At 45.7% G+C, this 20,501-nt stretch overlaps 1 long non-coding RNA gene across 1 annotated transcript; it reads left to right on the top strand.

Annotated features, from left to right (window-relative positions):
* Positions 1-1,100: 1,100 nt before the first annotated feature.
* LOC138676587 (uncharacterized) lies at positions 1,101-15,285 on the top strand. The gene is made up of 2 exons (XR_011320797.1): positions 1,101-1,163; positions 14,218-15,285. It is a non-coding gene; the product is annotated as an uncharacterized lncRNA (long non-coding RNA).
* Positions 15,286-20,501: the final 5,216 nt, after the last annotated feature.

Here is a 20,501-nt window from a genome sequence, read left to right as displayed (position 1 = left end):
GGACAGTTCACTTCCGGTCTGCGGCGTTCCACGCTGCATTCCGGGACTAGAAAAGGACAGGGAACACTGCACTCAATAGGCCCCTTGTAAAAGGAGTCCGAAACGCGCGTCGGGGCAGACGCACGGTGTCCAGCAGCGGTGACTTCTCTCCTATACGGGTAATCCTTATGTCCTCCTTTTACATTGGCTGAATATGGGCCGTATGGGGGTTGGTATTGGGAGGGATTTCTATCACCCTATGTGTGGCGTATAGGGCAGAAATCTGCCTATTGCCAGGGTATGTTATGATACATCGCCAGTTAATGCAACCTATAATATAATGTGATATGCTTGGACGCTGTGCGTCAACACCGGTGTCGGTGTGTTGTTTGTTGGTGGTTCTGTCTCCCCAATGATTGGCAGTATATGCCTTTTAATAATGTTTGTACTAATAAAATTTTGGTTTTATTATAGAACTATTGCCTTTTGATCATCGTTTTAGAAATATGTATATCATGTAGATCTCACTTGCATGTATACTCCTTTAAATCATATATATATTCCTTTAAATCACATATACTTACACAAAAGCAAATATATATCTATCTACTCAGCTACTTTATAATCAATTGCTCAATTTTACCACATGAGCTAGGCCAGATTGTGCTCGGTACTTTCTGCTATGTCTCAAACACCTTAAAAACGGGAAGTTGGACCAGATGTTTGGGACTGATACCGCTGAGTCTTCTGAAATGGCAGATCAACAGTGCCAAATGTACTAAGTCCTGGTCAGATGCCTCAACTTTGCCCTATATACCGAGAGCTACATTTAGTTGCATAATCAGCAGTCATATGCGCATTAATCACAATATTCCATATATATCAGATAACCAATAACTGAATTGTATATGTTATTATAAAAACTATGTATCAGGAAATAAATGGCAAGTCTTTGATTGAATGTCAAGCTGTCACCACTCATTCTTTAAGGGCTCAGAAATAATAATTGGGAGCGGCCACAGCACACACGGGTAGATTTATCCAACCCAAATTTCCATATCAAGTGGCGCCCCCGCGAGGCCGGACGAAGATATCACAGGAGGGGATCCGGCTGACCGGACAGAAGAGGGTGCGGGCCACGGCCTTGGCCCACGGGACGGAGACTGCAGCTCCATCAGAGTAAGGTAAGAAAATTCTATCATCTTACCTGAATGTCCCCTGTGCCCTGTCCGGGTCTGTACATTTAGCCGGTCAGGTGTGGTCACCACCGCATTCCTAGGTAGTGTAAAAAGTCCGAGCCTGAACCTAAACCCTGGGATATAAGTCAAGGTGTCTGCTGTGTGCCGTGTATATGTTCTGTGTTTGTGTAACATCCGGGAGAAGCAAGGAACAGTGACTGTTTGTGGTTGCTGGGTAACAGACCGCAGGAAGTCAAATCGCTCGATAAGTTATTGCAGGATTCCCGTGCATAGGAGGGACAGGTAGTCCCGGGGCAGGTGGTCCCAGGCTCCAGGCACGGGTAGTGATAACTTAGAGGGCTACTGCAGATTCCCGTAGTGCCGACTATCTAGTTAGATAGGTCGGACCGGGGTGGTAGAATTCCCACCTGTTGTGTTTCTCACTCAGGTGGCCCGGGCATAGGTGTGCTCAGTGCGATTGGCATTAGTCTGTTCCCAGCGCACCCTGCACTTGTCACAGAATAAATAAAGAGGGTGTCGAATCTCCTGGATGTCAATGTTCTTTGTCTGTTAATGTCACGTACTGTTGCTTAACTGCATAGAATTGAAAAAGAAGTTTTTTTTCTCCTCTCTCTCCCCGTCTGTTCTCTATTTAGAACTTCCCCTCCTCCATGCAGTTAGGAGAAATATATGCATTGTAAATCACACGGTCACAACCGTTTTTTTTGTCTTTTTTTTCCCTATTCTTTTTGTTGCTAAGTTTCCTGTTTTTGCATATATATGACATTTATGTGAAGAGGTGAAACTAAATGATATCTGTCATCTTTGATGTGACATACGCGATTTTTGGTATAACAGCAGCTGCTGATAAAAAGGGGAAGTGTGTCTCTGACTGCATTTGAGCGCAGAGTGCAGGAAAAAAAAAGAGAAGAGAAGCCGTTTTAATTTTCTTTTATTTTCTGTTTTTTGTTGCATTTTTTTTTTTTTAAGTTTTTAGACTTTTAAGTTTTTCAAAGTTTCTTTTCTGCCTCTTCATTTTTTTGTTTAAAAGGGGTTTTTATTTATTTTTCTTCCTTTTCTGTGAAGATCCTGAGTTTTGGATCGTGTACCCAGTTTTTTTCTGTAAAGATCCTGAGTTTTGGATCGTGTACCCAGTTTTTTTTTATGGTTCTTTTATGTTTTGATTGCAACATCTTGCATTAATTTTTTGAAAGCTCCCTTTTTCTTCTATGTTTCGTGTTTTTATATACTTACCTCCTCGAGATTTTTATTGTTGTGTTTTTATTTCTCTTTTTGCAATGGGGAATAATTTGGCCAAGCAACAGGAGAGCCTTTTGCTTCCTGATGAGAAAACGGCTCCTCAAATAGTAGCAGAGCACGAAGGTGTCAGATATGTGAAGAATTACAGGCAGCTCATGAAAGTATGTGAAATCCATCAGGGAGGCAGGCTTAGAGCTGAAGAGTGGCATGATGTCTTAGAAAGAAAGGAAAGCTAGTTGATACTAACTTGCTGCCCACTGCAACAGCATGGTATAAGGTGGCTACAGACTTACAACGTTTAGGGAGCACCGAAAGATATGTGAAGGAGTCAGGAAGTGATTTTTATGTGTACAAAGTAGGGAAAGGTGTTAAACCATCAGCACCTCCCCCATATGGGGATGAAAAATATTGGGTGTGTGCAGTCTGCACCCAGCAGAATCCATTGTACAGGGAGACTTGCTCAGCATGTGGTGCGCCCCGCCCAAACTTGGTACAGGGAGATGGCACTGTTACTCTGACAATGCCGGCACGGGCTGCATCAAAGAAGAAGGAATTCTCTTCTTGTTTTTCTCCTCCATCTTTTTCCTCTCCGTCTTCTGCACTGCCCTCTCCTCCTCCTCTTTCTTCTCCACCTCTTTCTCCTCCTCTTTCCCTTCCTCACCCTTCTCATTATTCCGCACCTCCTCCCCCTACACCACACCCACCTCCTTCTTCTTCTTCTTCATCTCCTCCTCCTACACCACACCCACCTCCTTCACACTCTTCATCTCCTCCTCTCTCTTTCTCTCTGAAGCACTCTCCCCCTCCTCTAAATCACCCATCTTTTCCTCACTCAGTTAATCCCTCCCACCCTTCATCTCCGCTTTCTGCGCACCTCATATCTCATTCTGTGCCACACTCTCCTTCTCCTGATCTGCTGCCTGTCAGGCAGGTGCCGAGTCCAGGCAGTGTGGTGTCTCTGTATCCAGTGCTCACAGCACAAGGCACACTCTATGTTCCCAATACAGCCCAGCCTCTGACAGTCATGGTATCGGGGGAGGAAGGTGGAGATCCCCCAGTAGAAGGCACCCCCCAAGCCGCAGCAGGCTTCCCCCAGGCAAACCCGGCAGCAGGCATCTCAGGGCCGGGGACGGGGGGGGGGGGAGACAGGCATCACCATCAGATGGTGATCAGTATCCCCGGTCAGAGCAGACAACATTCACACCACAATGGAACTATAATCCTCCACAGCCTCAGCAGGGTGGGGACACATCCTCTCACAAAAAGACAATATCCAAGACCGCTTATCAGCCACTGCATGACCCCAGTGCACTCTATCACAACTATTCCTCTGATGAGGATGAAGAGGGGACTTCATACATGCTACCCAGTACTAGAAAGAAAAACCCACGGGCACCTAGGAGACAGGGGCAGATAGAAGCACCACCATTACACTATGTGCACTTCACCCCAAGTCAGGTGACCAGTATCCTCAACAATCTTCCAGATCCAGAGATGCACCCCATGCCATTCTACAGAAGAATGCAGCAGAACCAGCGCACATATGCAGCCACCTGGAATGATCTGTGGGCCGTGATGGAGATAAAGGCAGGTGATGCCTTCTGGCCAATCATGAAAGAACACTTCAAGCTTTCAGCAGACTTAGACGTACATGCCTGGGAGTCAGGGCCGAAGCTGATTGAACAACTCAGAGAGTGGGCCAAAGGCAGGCTGGCCGGACAGGCCCTCAGCTTTCATGACATGAGTCAGGAGAAGACAGAGTCTGTAAAGAAGTTTCATGGCAGAGTAATGCAAGTATTCCAGGACTTGGGCTTCACCATTCATCACCAGATACACACGCAAATGTTGGCACAGGCTTTTGTGCATGGACTGAGACAGCCAATCAGGAAACCACTGATAGTGGCTAGGCCCGAGAACAGGTCAATAGCAGTGGACTGACCCAGCAAAACGGGTTATGTGCACCTAGGAGACTGTTTATTGTCAATTGTCACCAAAACTGCTGCCATTATAGCACCACAAAGAGCGCGAAGAAGGAAACGGGTGCAGTGCTGCTGAGAACGCCGGAAGGGGAGCCAGAAGTGAAGACGCTGCAAAGTGCCGAACGACACACCGGAAGAACCGCTGCAGACTCCGGAGAGGAGACACCAACCTCAAGGTTAGCAAAGGGGAGAAGCTATGTCAAAGCAGGGGGAAGAAGTGATGGCAGATGCAGCCGCAGCCCCTGTAATGCCCCAAGACCTTGAGTTGGATGCAGCCACCGGTCTCATGGCACCCCCGGGCCTCGCCACGGACGCACCTGCAGGCCCCATCTTACCACTGCAGCTTCAATCAGCAGGCCGGACCCCGCTGCCGCTACAGTGTCCATCATGCCGTTGTTCACCGTAGCCAAAGGGATTGAGTGCCAACCAGGAGTGCGGAAGACAACACCCCTTATGGCGGCCATAGACTCTGAAGAGCCACTGCAATACCGAGACAGAAGGAACGTCAGATGTTTCAACTGCGGCAAATTGGGTCATTACCAGAGCCAGTGCAGAGCTCCATCACAACCCAAGACCCTGCCCAGAGGAGCAAGCCGAGGAGCAGACAAGGTGGACAGTGAAGCGCGCCATCCATAGGACAGGGGCAAGCCAGATCCGCAAGTCACCACGCTCCTGACATGCAAAACCCCTTCAGTAGGACCAACCCCTCAAATTACCCTGAAAGTGGATGGCGTTGTCAGGTCTTTTCTTGTGGACACTGGTGCAGCCAGAAGTGTGATGAGACATGTGGAACTCCCCAACCCTACCTGCTTATCAGAATCCTGTGTCTTGCGTAGGCATCGACGGTCAAGTCAGAAATTCTCAGCTTACAAAGCCTCTGAGCGTGTGCACTCAGCCAGGACACTCTATCCTGTCCCAGTTTGTGGTGTCAAGAACCTGCCCACTCAACCTACTGGGGGCAGACCTTCTACAGAAACTAAAAGCAACCATAGTGTTCCAGGAAGATGGGACCGTGACCCTTTCTTCACCTCTGACCAAGGAAGAGTCAGTCATGCTGGCGGCCTTACAGGAACCTCAAACAACCCATGAAGGCCTACCCAAGGAGGTACTGGACGTAGTACCAGAAAGTCTATGGTCTAAGGGACCCCAAGATGTGGGAAAACTTCAAGTTGCCCCGGTGCGGGTATCACTCAAGCCAGGTACTCCATATCCTCGTAAGGCCCAGTATCCCTTGTCCATCGCACAGAGTCAAGCCATCTCAGACCAATTGAAGGTGTTCCTGGAAATAGGGGTCGTTGTCTCCTGCACCTCTCCTTGCAATACCCCGCTTTTCCCCGTCAAGAAAAAGACTGTAAAAGGAGAGCCAGCCAAGTTCAGAATGGTACATGACCTAAGAGCGGTGAATGACGCTACAGTATTTGAAACTCCAATTGTGCCGAATCCACACACCCTGCTCTCAAATGTGCCTTCCACAGCAACAGTGTTCACGGTGATCGACCTGGCAAATGCTTTCTTCAGTGTTCCCCTTCATCCAGACGACCAATTCCTGTTTGCCTTCACGCATCAGGGGGCACAGTACACATGGGCGGTGATGCCCCAGGGGGCCCAGAACAGCCCCTCGCAATTCACCAAAGCAATGTCCACAGTTCTCGCCAACTGGATCACAGAACATGCAGAAGTGACCCTGCTACAATATGTGGATGATCTACTCCTTTGTGCAGTTGACTTTGACACGTGTAAAGCACATTCCGTGTCTCTCCTATTCTACCTGGCGAAACAACACTGCAAGGTCTCAAAGAACAAAGTCCAGTGGTGTCTGAAGCGAGTTACGTTCCTTGGGCACTGCATTGCTCACCAGACTAAACACCTGACAGATGACCGGAAGACCACAGTGGAGAAGATGGCTCCTCCAACAACTCCAAAGGCGCTACAGGCTGTTGTGGATTCTGTTTTTGGGCTCCCTCTGGTGGTTACAGATGGTACTGGGTGACTTGTGTTTTCTGCGGTCTCTGGTGTCCACCTGTTCTATCAGGATATGGGAGTTTCCTATTTAACCTGGCTTTCTTGTCATTTCCTCTCCGGCTATCAATGTAATCAGTATGTCTTGTTTCCTCTGCTTCCTGCTTCTGTAATCTTCAGGACAAGCTAAGTTTTTGATTTTCCTGTTCCACGTTTTGCTTAATTTTTGTCTTAGTCCAGCTTGCAGATATGTGATTCCTTTTTGCTGGTTGCTCTAGTGGGCTGATATTACTCCTCATGTTCCATGAGTTGGCACATGAGTTCAAGTAATTTCAGGATGGTTTTTTGTAGGGTTTTTCGCTGACCGCGCAGTTCATTTTTGTATCCTCTGCTATCTAGCTCTAGCGGGCCTCATTTTGCTGAATCTGTTTTCATAACTACGTATGTGCTTTCCTCTCATTTCACCGTCATTACATGTGGGGGGCTGCTATTTCTGTGGGGTGTTTCTCTGGAGGCAAGAGAGGTCTGTGTTTCTTCTAATAGGGGAAGTTAGTCCTTCGGCTGGCGCGAGACGTCTAGGAATCATTGTAGGCACGTTCCCCGGCTACAGCTAGTTGTGTGTTTAGGTTCAGGATCGTGGTCAGCTCAGTTTCCATCACCCTAGAGCTTGTTTTGTTTTTTGTGCTTGTCCTTTTGTGATCCCCTGCCATTGGGATCATGACAGTATAGCCGTCCAGAAAGTGGTAATCGTATTAGCTGAAGTAGGAGGAAAAGTAGTCTGAGGAAGTTTTTTTTTTTTTTCTCCCCTCAGAGTTTGCTGCCTAGCCTTAATTGCAGCCTGGCTGCGTCTTACCTCCTCTTAATCCTTGAATGGCTCTGACCTCAGCTGTTTATCATGGACGTCCAGAGTTTGGCTTCCAGCCTGAATACTCTTGCTGCTAAGGTTCAAAATATACAAGATTTTGTTGTACATGCTCCTATGTCTGAACCTAGAATTCCTATCCCAGAGTTTTTTTCTGGAGATAGATCTAGTTTTCTGAATTTTAGGAACAATTGCAAGTTGTTTCTTTCTTTGAAATCTCGCTCCTCTGGAGACCCTGCTCAGCAAGTCAAAATTGTTATATCTTTCCTGCGGGGTGACCCTCAGAATTGGGCATTTGCATTGGCACCAGGGGATCCTGCGTTGCTCAATGTGGATGCGTTTTTTCTGGCATTGGGTTTGCTCTATGAGGAACCTAACCTAGAGATTCAGGCTGAAAAAGCTTTATTGGCTCTCTCTCAGGGGCAAGATGAAGCAGAAATATATTGTCAGAAATTTCGGAAATGGTCGGTGCTTACTCAGTGGAATGAGTGCGCCCTGGCTGCAAGATTCAGAGATGGCCTTTCTGAGGCCATTAAAGATGTTATGGTGGGGTTCCCTGCGCCTACAGGTCTGAATGAGTCTATGACTATGGCTATTCAGATTGATCGGCGTTTACGGGAGCGCAAACCTGTGCACCATTTGGCGGTGTCTTCTGAACAGGCACCTGAGACAATGCAATGTGATAGAATTCAGTCTAGAAGTGAACGGCAAAACTATAGGCGGAAAAATGGGTTGTGTTTTTATTGTGGTGATTCAGCTCATGTTATATCAGCATGCTCTAAACGCACAAAAAAGGTTGATAAGTCTGTTGCCATTAGTACTTTACAGTCTAAGTTCATTCTGTCTGTGACTCTGATTTGTTCATTATCAGCCATTTCCGTCGATGCCTATGTGGATTCAGGCGCTGCCCTGACTCTTATGGATTGGTCATTTGCCAACCGCTGTGGGTTTAGTCTGGAGCCTCTGGAAGTCCCTATTCCTTTGAAAGGAATTGACTCTACACCTTTGGCTATGAACAAACCTCAGTACTAGACACAAGTGACCATGCGTATGACTCCCGTTCATCAGGAGGTGATTCGCTTCCTGGTGCTGTATAATTTACATGATGTCTTAGTGCTTGGTCTGCCATGGTTACAAACTCATAACCCAGTCTTGGACTGGAAAACGATGTCTGTGTTAAGCTGGGGATGTCAGGGGGTTCATGATGATGCACCTCCGATTTCTATCGCTTCATCTACTCCTTCTGAGGTTCCTGTATTTTTGTCTGATTATCGGGATGTTTTTGAGGAGCCTACGCTCAATTCGCTTCCTCCTCACAGGTATTGCGATTGTGCTATAGATTTGATTCCTGGCAGTAAATTTCCTAAAGGACGTTTGTTCAATCTGTCAGTGCCAGAGCATACTGCTATGCGGGATTATGTTAAGGAGTCCTTGGAAAAGGGACATATCCGTCCATCTTCGTCCCCTTTGGGAGCAGGTTTTTTTTTCGTGGCCAAAAAAGATGGTTCCTTGAGGCCTTGTATAGATTACCGTCTTTTGAATAAGATTACAGTCAAATATCAGTATCCTTTGCCATTGTTGACTGATTTGTTCGCTCGCATTAAGGGGGCTAAATGGTTCACTAAGATTGATCTTCGGGGTGCGTATAATCTTGTGCGGATAAAGCAGGGTGATGAGTGGAAAACCGCATTTAATACGCCTGAGGGCCATTTTGAGTATTTGGTGATGCCTTTTGGACTTTCTAATGCTCCTTCTGTCTTCCAGTCCTTTATGCACGATATTTTCCGTGAATACCTGGATAAATTTATGATTGTGTATTTGGATGATGTTTTGTTTTTTTCTGATGACTGGGAGTCCCATGTTCAGCAGGTCAGGAAGGTGTTTCAGGTCCTGCAGGCCAATTCTTTGTTTGTAAAAGGTTCAAAGTGTCTCTTTGGAGTCCAGAAGATTTCTTTTTTGGGGTATATTTTTTCCCCTTCTACTATTGAGATGGATCCGGTCAAGGTTCAGGCTATTTGTGACTGGACGCAGCCTACATCTCTTAAGAGTCTACAGAAGTTCTTGGGCTTTGCTAATTTTTATCGTCGTTTCATAACTAATTTTTCTAGTGTTGTTAAGCCTTTGACGGATTTGACTAAGAAGGGTGCTGATGTTGCTGATTGGTCTCCTGCGGCTGTGGAGGCCTTTCAGGAACTTAAGCGCCGGTTTTCTTCTGCTCCTGTGTTGCGTCAGCCAGATGTTTCGCTTCCTTTTCAGGTTGAGGTTGATGCTTCCGAGATTGGAGCGGGGGCGGTTTTGTCGCAGAGAAGCTCCGATTGCTCAGTGATGAAGCCATGTGCGTTCTTTTCTAGAAAGTTTTCGCCCACTGAGCGGAATTATGATGTTGGTAATCGGGAGCTTTTGGCCATGAAGTGGGCATTTGAGGAGTGGCGTCATTGGCTTGAGGGTGCTAGACATCGTGTGGTGGTCTTGACTGATCACAAAAATCTGATTTACCTTGAGTCTGCCAAGCGTCTGAATCCTAGACAGGCTCGTTGGTCACTGTTTTTCTCCCGTTTCGATTTTGTGGTTTCATACCTGCCAGGTTCAAAGAATGTGAAGGCGGATGCTCTTTCTAGGAGTTTTGTGCCTGACTCCCCTGGAAATTCTGAGCCCACTGGTATCCTTAGGGATGGGGTGATTTTGTCGGCTGTCTCCCCAGACTTGCGACGTGCTTTGCAGGAGTTTCAGGCGGATAAACCTGATCGTTGTCCGCCTGAAAGACTGTTTGTTCCGGACAATTGGACCAGTAGAGTCATCTCCGAGGTCCATTCTTCTGCGTTGGCAGGTCATCCTGGAATATTTGGTACTAGAGACATGGTGGCCAGGTCTTTTTGGTGGCCTTCCTTGTCGAGGGATGTGCGTTCTTTTGTGCAGTCTTGTGAAGTTTGCGCTCGGGCTAAGCCTTGCTGTTCTCGCGCTAGTGGATTGTTGTCACCTTTGCCTATCCCGAAGAGGCCTTGGACGCACATTTCCATGGACTTTATTTCGGATCTCCCTGTCTCTCAAAAAATGTCCGTCATCTGGGTTGTGTGTGACCGCTTTTCTAAGATGGTTCATCTGGTACCCTTGCCTAAGTTACCTTCCTCCTCTGAGTTGGTCCCTCTGTTTTTTCAGAACGTGGTTCATTTGCATGGGATTCCGGAGAACATCGTTTCTGACAGGGGATCCCAGTTTGTGTCTAGATTTTGGCGGACGTTCTGTGCTAAGATGGGCATTGATTTGTCCTTTTCGTCTGCATTCCATCCTCAGACGAATGGCTAGATGGAACGAACTAATCAGACCTTGGAAACTTATTTAAGGTGTTTTGTTTCTGCTGATCAGGATGACTGGGTTACCTTTTTGCCGCTTGCCGAATTTGCCCTTAATAATCGGGCTAGTTCTGCTACCTTTGTTTCTCCTTTCTTTTGTAATTCGGGGTTTCATCCTCGTTTTTCCTCTGGTCAGGTGGAGCCTTCTGATTGTCCTGGAGTGGACATGGTGGTGGATAGGTTGCATCAGATTTGGAGTCATGTGGTGGACAATTTGAAGTTGTCCCAGGAGAGGGCTCAGCAGTTTGCTAATCGCCGTCGCCGCGTGGGTCCTCGACTTCGTGTTGGGGACTTGGTGTGGTTGTCTTCTCGTTTTGTTCCTATGAAGGTCTCTTCTCTTAAGTTCAAGCCTCGGTTCATCGGTCCCTATAGGATCTTGGAAATTCTTAACCCTGTGTCGTTTCGTTTGGATCTCCCGGCATCGTTTGCTATTCATAATGTGTTCCATCGGTCGTTGTTGCGGAAGTATGAGGTACCTGTTGTTCCTTCGCTTGAACCTCCTGCTCCGGTGCTGGTGGAGGGAGAATTGGAGTATGTTGTGGAGAAGATCTTGGATTCTCGTGTTTCCAAACGGAAACTCCAATATTTGGTCAAGTGGAAGGGTTATGGTCAGGAGGATAATTCTTGGGTGGTTGCCTCTGATGTTCATGCTGCTGATTTGGTCCGTGCATTTCATAGGGCTCATCCTGGTCGCCCTGGTGGTTCTCGTGAGGGTTCGGTGACCCCTCCTCAAGGGGGGGTACTGTTGTGGATTCTGTTTTTGGGCTCCCTCTGGTGGTTACAGATGGTACTGGGTGACTTGTGTTTTCTGCGGTCTCTGGTGTCCACCTGTTCTATCAGGATATGGGAGTTTCCTATTTAACCTGGCTTTCTTGTCATTTCCTCGCCGGCTATCAATGTAATCAGTGTGTCTTGTTTCCTCTGCTTCCTGCTTCTGTAATCTTCAGGACAAGCTAAGTTTTTGATTTTCCTGTTCCACGTTTTGCTTAATTTTTGTCTTAGTCCAGCTTGCAGATATGTGATTCCTTTTTGCTGGTTGCTCTAGTGGGCTGATATTACTCCTCATGTTCCATGAGTTGGCACATGAGTTCAAGTAATTTCAGGATGGTTTTTTGTAGGGTTTTTCGCTGACCGCGCAGTTCACTTTTGTATCCTCTGCTATCTAGCTTTAGCGGGCCTCATTTTGCTGAATCTGTTTTCATAACTACGTATGTGCTTTCCTCTCATTTCACCGTTATTACATGTGGGGGGCTGCTATTTCTGTGGGGTGTTTCTCTGGAGGCAAGAGAGGTCTGTGTTTCTTCTAATAGGGGAAGTTAGTCCTTCAGCTGGCGCGAGACGTCTAGGAATCATCGTAGGCACGTTCCCCGGCTACAGCTAGTTGTGTGTTTAGGTTCAGGATCGCGGTCAGCTCAGTTTCCATCACCCTAGAGCTTGTTTTGTTTTTTGTGCTTGTCCTTTTGTGATCCCCTGCCATTGGGATCATGACAACAGGCCTTCCTTGGTCTAGTTTCGTATTGCAGAGCCTGGATCCCTGATGCTTCAGTCCTAATGCAACCTCTGTATGACTGCGTTAACGTAACCCCGTTCCTGCTAACAGATGTGGCCTTCAGTTCGTTCAAGAAGCTAAAAGACTCAGTAGTCTCAGCGCCAGCGCTAGGCCTACCTGACTACGAGAAGCCATTTCGTCTCTACCTGATGGAGAAAGAAGGCTATGCTACTGGAGTCCTGACACAGACTCACAGGGGAAGACAGAGACCTCTAGGCTATTTTTCAGCTCGCCTGGATCCAGTTGCAAGGGGAGCCCCCTCCTGCATGAGAGCAGTATTTGCAGCACACGCCCTCCTGGACAAAACAGCTGACATCATTCTTGGACATCCACTGGAAATCCTGGCTCCACATGACATCTCAGCAATTCTCAATCAAACCCAGCCAAAACATCTCTCCACCGCAAGACATCTTCGTCTACAGTGCTCACTACTACTGCCTGACAACATCACCATCTCCAGATGTACAGTCCTCAGTCCGGCCACTCTACTCCCACTCCCAAGGGGGGATACAGATACGAACCCTCCAGACCAAAATCTGCATGATACCTTCCACAAGGATCTGGATTTGCTCCGACCGGATGATCATGATTGCTTCAGCATCATGCAACAGGAAACAGCAGGACTACCCAATGTGGCAGAAGAGCCACTGGCCAACCCAGAGTTGATCCTCTATGTAGATGGCTCCAGATTTGCAGATGATGAAGGAATATTTCACACGGGATGTGCAGTGACCAGCAATCAAGAAATCCTGTGGTCCAGGAGTCTGCCACCTAGCCTGTCAGCCCAAGAAGCAGAACTGATAGCGCTGACGAAGGCTTGCCAGATTGCAGAAGGCAAAACTGCAAACATTTACACCGATTCAAGGTATTCGCATGGCATAGCACACGACTTCGGGCCCATCTGGGCTTCAAGAGACTTCATCACAGCAAGCGGAACAACCGTAAAGCATCATGGAGCTATTAAAGACCTACTGAGCGCACTCCAACTCCCAAAAATGGTGGCAGTACTGAAGGTCAAAGCACATGGAAAACTGAACACAGTAGAGGCACGGGGCAACAACATGGCAGATATGGCAGCCAAAGAAGCCGCCAAAGGAAGACAGTATGGAGAAATGGGAGAGGTCGTAGAGCCGGACGGCTACTACGTGGCAACTGAGGACAAGACACCAGATGAGATGACGTCTTGGGATCTATTCAAGAAGTTGCAAGAACAAGCCCCAAAGGAGGAGAAGGAGAATTGGATGCGGAAGGGTGCAACACATCAAGGAGGAAGGGTATACTCAATGGACTACAAACCCTGTTTACCCCGAAGCATGTACCCTATGGTGGTCCAGTGGACACATGGGCCCACGCACAGATCAAAGACACAGATGAATGATCTGATTGGTGCTTACTGGTTAGCTCCAGGGATCTCCACCCTAACAGCCAAGTTCACTAGCAGCTGTCTGACCTGCGGCAAATGCAACCCTGGAAGAATGGAGAAAGTTCCCACACATCATCTTGCCAGACCGCTGTAGCCCTTCCAGAGGATCCAGATAGACCACATCCAGATGCCGCCAAGTGGGGGATTCGAATATGCCCTTGTGGTCGTGGACGTGTTTTCAGGATGGCCAGAAGCTTTTCCAGTCAGGAATCAGCCAGCAAAGACTACTGCAAATAAGCTACTCTCAGAGATCGTGTGCAGATACGGGGTCCCAGAAGTGATAGGGTGATCAGGGGCCCGCATTCACAGCAAACCTCACAAGGGAGATCTGGTCAGCAGTAGGGTCAGACTTAGGCCTACACACTCCCTACCACCTCCAGAGTAGCGGGAAAGTGGAAAGACTGAATGGGACACTCAAAAACAAGATGTTAAAAGTTGCCCAAGAGACACGCAAACCATGGCATGAGACACTCCCCATCGCACTGTTTAGTGTCAGGCACACTCCCCGGGGCCCAGAAAAGCTGTCACCTCATGAGATTCTGTTTGGGTCCAGCCCTCGGTTAGGGGTATTCTTCCCTCAGCAGTTGACAATGCAATATGATACTTTGTCTGCTTATGTAATTGAACTCACCAAGAAACTTGCTAACATCCATTCTCGAGTTTTCTCTTCCTTACCAGATCCAGGATCGGTACCCGGTTCACACTCCCTGAAACCAGGAGACTGGGTGTTGGTGAAGAAGTTTGTGAGGAGAACGCTCGACCCCAGATTTGACGGTCCCTTCCAAGTGCTGCTGACGACACTAACCTCTGTGAAACTAGAGGGAAGGCCCACTTGGATCCACGCATCGCACTGCAAGAAGGCTCCCGTACCAGAAGATACGCCTAAGCCAGAATGATCCTGATGATGGAAAAGACAGTCAAGGAAACAACAAACCTGATGCCGCATCTCCTCCTGGACGAACCTATCCGAATTCAGATTCACCCACCTGATGGCTCCTCCAATCCTGATGATGACGACGAATATGTGGAACTGATCGAACAGAGTCGCCAATATGAGACCATGCATGTTTCTACCCCCGTTTAGGGACAGATCTCCTGATCGCCCATTGCGAAAGTCTGTATGGTGTAGGGCGTAGGCACTAGGTTTGCGTCAGTTCGCCGGCAGCACAAAAGAATTGCAGCGCTTTGGGACAGGAGGCTATGCTTAGGGCAAGTGATATCTAAGGGGGGCTTGTGATAGAAATATGTATGTCATGTAGATCTCACTTGCATGTATACTCCTTTAAATCATATATATATTCCTTTAAATCACATATACTTACACAAAAGCAAATATATATCTATCTACTCAGCTACTTTATAATCAATTGCTCAATTTTAACACATGAGCTAGGCCAGATTGTGCTCGGTACTTTCCGCTATGTCTCAAACACCTTAAAAACGGGAAGTTGGACCAGATGTTCGGGACTGATACCGCTGAGTCTTCTGAAATGGCAGATCAACAGTGCCAAATGTACTAAGTCCTGGTCAGATGCCTCAACTTTGCCCTATATACCGAGAGCTACATTTAGTTGCATAATCAGCAGTCATATGCGCATTAATCACAATATTCCATATATATCAGATAACCAATAACTGAATTGTATGTTAATTGACTAGCCGCCTTGACCACTCCTTTCTATATGTTATTATAAGAACTATGTATCAGGAAATAAATGGCCAGTCTTTGATTGAATGTCAAGCTGTCACCACGTGTCAGACTCATTCTTTAAGGGCTCAGAAATAATAATTGGGAGCGGCCACAGCACACACGGGTAGATTTATCCAACCCAAATTTCCATATTAAAGGCTGAGGAAGAGGAGCAGGACCTGGCTGAGGCTTTTACCCACACAAGCTTTGTCTCGTTTCTCCTACGTGGATGGGCTGAGGAATGGAATGAGGAGGAAGAGATGGAGGAGGAAATGGACAGTAGTCATCATGGTGGAGCCAGGGAAGTGATATCTGTATTGACCTTGGCACATATGACAGACTTTATGTACTGCTGCTTTTCCCGTGACCCTCGCTTTAGATTCATATTGAAAAAAAAAGTGCTGGTTATGCACCCGGCTAGACCCATGCTACGAGCAGAACTTTGCATCTCTTCTTCCTGAGGCAGAGAGGTCTTGTAAAATGGTGCTATTCCAGAAGGCCATTTTAGAAAATATGTTAAAAAAATTCCCATCAGACAATGCTAGCGGCAGGGGGAACCTTCCTTGCCCAACCAAGGAGGAGAGGCAAGGTCGACACACAGCAGAGGCAGGGCTAAACTGTGAAAGGCTAGAGCCAATTTAATGACACCCTCCCAACGTCCAGGGCCTGACGACCAGGTATTTTTGACAAGGAGGGACATGTTTTTAAAGATGGTAAAGCAATACCTGGCTGACCAAACCAGCGCACATAAAGCGTTTTTAATGTTCAATACTCGAATGAGGCCCGGACAGTATGTGTATGAGGCCCTCCTTTATGTCTAATACAGGGTGTAGCTGAGTTTTTCTAAATCCCTAATTTTTGTCACTTCTTTCTTCCTTTATAAATTACACTGAAATTTTCCATTTATTTTTACTAAATTAAATTTTAGTTTACTTAAATTACATATTTTTTTTAAGTGCTTTTAAAATGTTGCCTTATATACAAGCTATTATACAGGAAAAAATGTTTAACTTTTTTTACTGTAAACTCCAATTTCTCATTAATTTTGAATGTTTTATTGTCAGTCCTTAAAGTTAAGTAGAAGTGTGACACCATTGTTCTCAGCAACGGTCTGAGACTTAGGCCTGGATTACATGTGCGAGAAACACGGCCTAGTCTCGCATGTTAATACCCAGCCCTGCCGCCTGCACTCTGTATACTCCAATACATGGAGCCGCACGCTCTGCTCCTGAGTGCCGGTGGCAAAGCCGGGTATTAACATGCGAGACTCGGCTGTGTTTCTCGCATGTGTGATCCCGCCCTTAGAGATGCTTCCAGGGGTCTTCCCCATGCTGGCTCCTTCCATTCAGCACTTTCCCATCCATTTCAACATTTTCACTGCCCCCCAGACTTCCTTGTAGGGTCTGCGAGAGTTATGCTCGCAGTTCCTATTGACTCCCATTATACTTGTTACTCAAAATGAGCACCCGAGCATTAGAAATTGCCTAGTTGGAGTAGCGAGCATCTGAGCGTTTTAATGATAAACACTCCAAAAACGTTCATAGAATTGAAATGCTGGAGATAACAGGAAAAAAGCTTTGAAGGTGCAAATCTACAAGGTAAAAATAAGCAGCATGTGCATGAGATTTCAGGAATCTTCACTTTGCTGATACTGTAAAATTCATCTTTTTTTTTTTTTTACAGCAAAACTGCAACGTGTGAACAAGCCTTAAATTCACAGGATTTAGCATCCTGGTTATAACTTGTATGTTGCTTTGAATTGTCTATGAATAGGTAGCTGGGCAAGGAACATTCTCATAGGAATTGAACTCTACTTCCATTTAATAAAATGCTCCTGTATTACTAACATAATCCAGACACATGAAAATTCTCCAGACCTGTCAGATAACTACTCCCAGGGAACACTAGAGGATTCCATAGGAAGCGTCTGATTGTTTTGTTAGTTAGTTAATATGTATAAATATGTTATGGACAGGGGGCTTCCCGGTGGTATACTTTGTTATGCTTATTAAGTAAAAATGGTACGGAAACTTTTGCTTTACAACTTATGGAAACCATTTTAATGCTGTATCTATAATGCAAATTCACCTTCACGGGATAATGATAGAGAAAAACGCAAAGTAAAAATATTTGTATATATAACTGCTAACAGCACAGGATGAAGACAGATAGGGCAGGCAGCAGCAGCATCATGGGACACATGGGGCAGAATGGGGGCAGATGGGGCAAGATCATGTGGCAGGATGGAGACACATGGGGCAAGATCATGGGGCAGGATGGAGGTGATGGAGACACATGGGGCAATATCATGGGAAACCTGGGGAAATATCATGGGAAACATGGGGCAGGATCATGGGACACATGGGGCAGAATTATGGGACACATGAGGCAGGATCATAAGACACAGATGAGGCAGGATCATAGGACACAGATAGGGCAGGATCATGGGACACTGATGGGGCATTATCATGGGACACTGATGGGGCCGGATGGGGAGATCACATGGGGAAAAAACACCAAAAACAGGCAAAGATGCTTACCTGTCTAAATAGGTACACTGTGGCCTCTGTTCACATGGGATGCATTTTAGCACTGGGCAGCCCGCCATAGGGCGTCATTAATAGGCTGTAGCCAGATACTTTGTATTCCTTGTGTGAACACGCCACATACAGAGTATTTTATTTTAGTGCATTGGTGTACCACACGGCCAAACCCTTATTGAAGGCTGGCTGTTTCATTAGGTATTGCACCTGTGCATTTGCTATTTTGTTTAGGTCCGCTGCACCCTGCTTGTGCATTTGTATTGAGGCCTATTTAGACAGGTAAGCATCTTTGCCTGTTTTTGGTGTTTTTTCTTGAATGTGTCCTTTTTTGGTGTTTTTCATGTTAGAGATCACATGGGGGCAGGATGTGACATCACTTTGTGGCAGAATGTGAGAACATATGGTTGGAGCCATGAATGAGACACAAGCGGTCCAGGATAGGGGATATTATTACTGTAGGGTCTAATTAAGGGATATTATTACTGCAGTGATGTATTTTATTTTTGAGGATACTGGGTTTTTTTTCGCCTTTTTTTCTTCATCTGGTGCAGTCCAGAAGTTGGGAAAAAAATTAAGTAATGTGCTCTGCAAGCGGTGCTCTACTGTAGATAACTGTGTTATTTTCTGCAGAGACGAGTGCTGGCTGGAAAAAGTAATGGCGATCTGTGCTGGATAAAGAAGAAAATCGAAGATGAAGGACTTCAACTAGAGACTTCACCGGTGGGTTGGTGTGTTTCCTGTACACTTACACTGTACTCTGTATATTATATACATAGTTCTTGTATATGATGTCACTGACGATCCCTGTATTACATGTACAGTACATACAGAGCTCCTGTGTATAATGTCACTAGTGATCCCTGTATTACATGTACAATGACCCTATATTCAGCGCTCCTGTGTATAATGTTACTCGTGAGCACTGTATTACCTGTACACTGACATTATATATAGAGCTCCTGTGTATAATGTCACCGGTGATTACTGTATTATCTGTACACTGACACTGTATACTATGCTCAGAGCTCCTGGGAATAGGGGCACTTATGTTAATATTAGTATTGTGTTTTTTTAATTAATAATGAGTATTGTAGTATTATTTGGTCACTACCGTGATCTGATCATTGTGTGGTGGTATTTGTTCATTGTATGTGGTATTATTCGGTCATTATGTGGTGATAATATGTGGTCTGGTCATGGTGTAGTGGTATTTGTTTCTTGTATGTGGTATTATTCGGTCACTCTCTGGTGGTAATATGTGGTCTGGTCTTGGTGTGAATATATTTGTTCTTTTTATATGGTATTATTCAGCCACTATGTGGTGGTAATATGTTGTCCAGCCATGGTATGGCAGTATTTGTTCCTTGTATGTGGTATTATTCAGTCACTATGTGGTGGTAATATGTGATCTGGTCATGATGTGGTGGTATTTGTTCCTTGCATGTGGTATCATTTCATCACGGTGTTGGTAATATGTAGTCTGGTCATAGTGTGGTGGTATTTGTCCCTTGTATGTGGTATTGTTGGTCATTTTAACCTCTTTCTGACATTAGACGTAATAATCCGGTCATGTCCCCTGGGCCTTTTTGACCAGGGACGGAATATTATGCCATCGTGATCGCCCGCGTACACAGGAGGTGTGTGGGCGATTGCCACCAAGTGTCAGCTGTCAGAATCACTAAGTGCCAGGAGCGGTCACACACTGCTCCTGAAACTTTAACCCCCAAAATGCTGCAATCGCACACGCGGCATGATGTGGGGTCCCGATCATTGCCATGGTGACCCGATGTTGTCATGACGACATCCGGGTCACCAGAGCTAGGAAACTGAGTGCATGATCAGCAAGTTTCTCGGTCAGTGCAGAGCTCACAGTTTCTACAGCACGGGGATGCTGTTGCATCCCGATGCTGTAGAAGCGATTAGCCTGCAAAAAATGATAGTCCCATAGTGGGACAAAGTAAAAAAGTAAAACTTTTTAAAAAATATTTGTAAAATTATTATTTTTTTTTAAATAATCAAAAATAAAAAAATTAAAAAGATATTGTATCTATAAATATTTGTATGAAAAAAATATAAACAATAAAAGTACACATATTTGGTATCACCGTGCCCGCAGCGACCCGACCTATAAAACTGTCCCACTAGTTAACCCCTTTAGTGAACACCATAAAAAAATAAAAAACAAGGCAAAAACAATGCTTTATCATCATCCCGCCGTACAAAAAGTGGCATGAAACGCGATATAAATAAATATGGTACTACTGAAAACGTCATCTTGTCCCGCAAAAAACAAGCCATCACACAGCTCCTTCAGCGGAAAAATAAAAAAGTTATAGATCTGAGAATAAAGCAATGCAAAATAATTATTTTTTCTCTAGAATAGTTTTTATTGTGTAAAAGCGTTAAAAAAAAGATATAAATGAGGTATCACTGTAATCGTACTGACTTGAAGAATTAAACTGCTGTATCAATTTTACCACACACGGAACGGTGTAACCCCAACCCCCCCTAACAAAATTTCCAGAATTGCTGGATTTTGTTCATTCTGCCTCCCAAAAATCAGAATTGAAAGCGATCTAAAAATGTAATGTTCCCGAAAATGGTACCAATAAAAACGTCAACTCGTCCTACAAAAAACAAGCCCTCCTATGACTCAGTGGGCTGAAATATGAAAAAATTATAGCTGTCTAAATATTGTGATGCAAAAACTAGTTTTCGCAATAAAAAGC

This window comes from Ranitomeya imitator, chromosome 4 (assembly GCF_032444005.1).
Source record: "Ranitomeya imitator isolate aRanImi1 chromosome 4, aRanImi1.pri, whole genome shotgun sequence".
In the NCBI taxonomy this organism is placed as follows: Eukaryota; Metazoa; Chordata; class Amphibia; order Anura; family Dendrobatidae; genus Ranitomeya; species Ranitomeya imitator.
The sequence above is the reverse complement of the archived record's forward strand: the minus strand, read 5'-3'. Positions and strand labels throughout refer to the sequence as shown.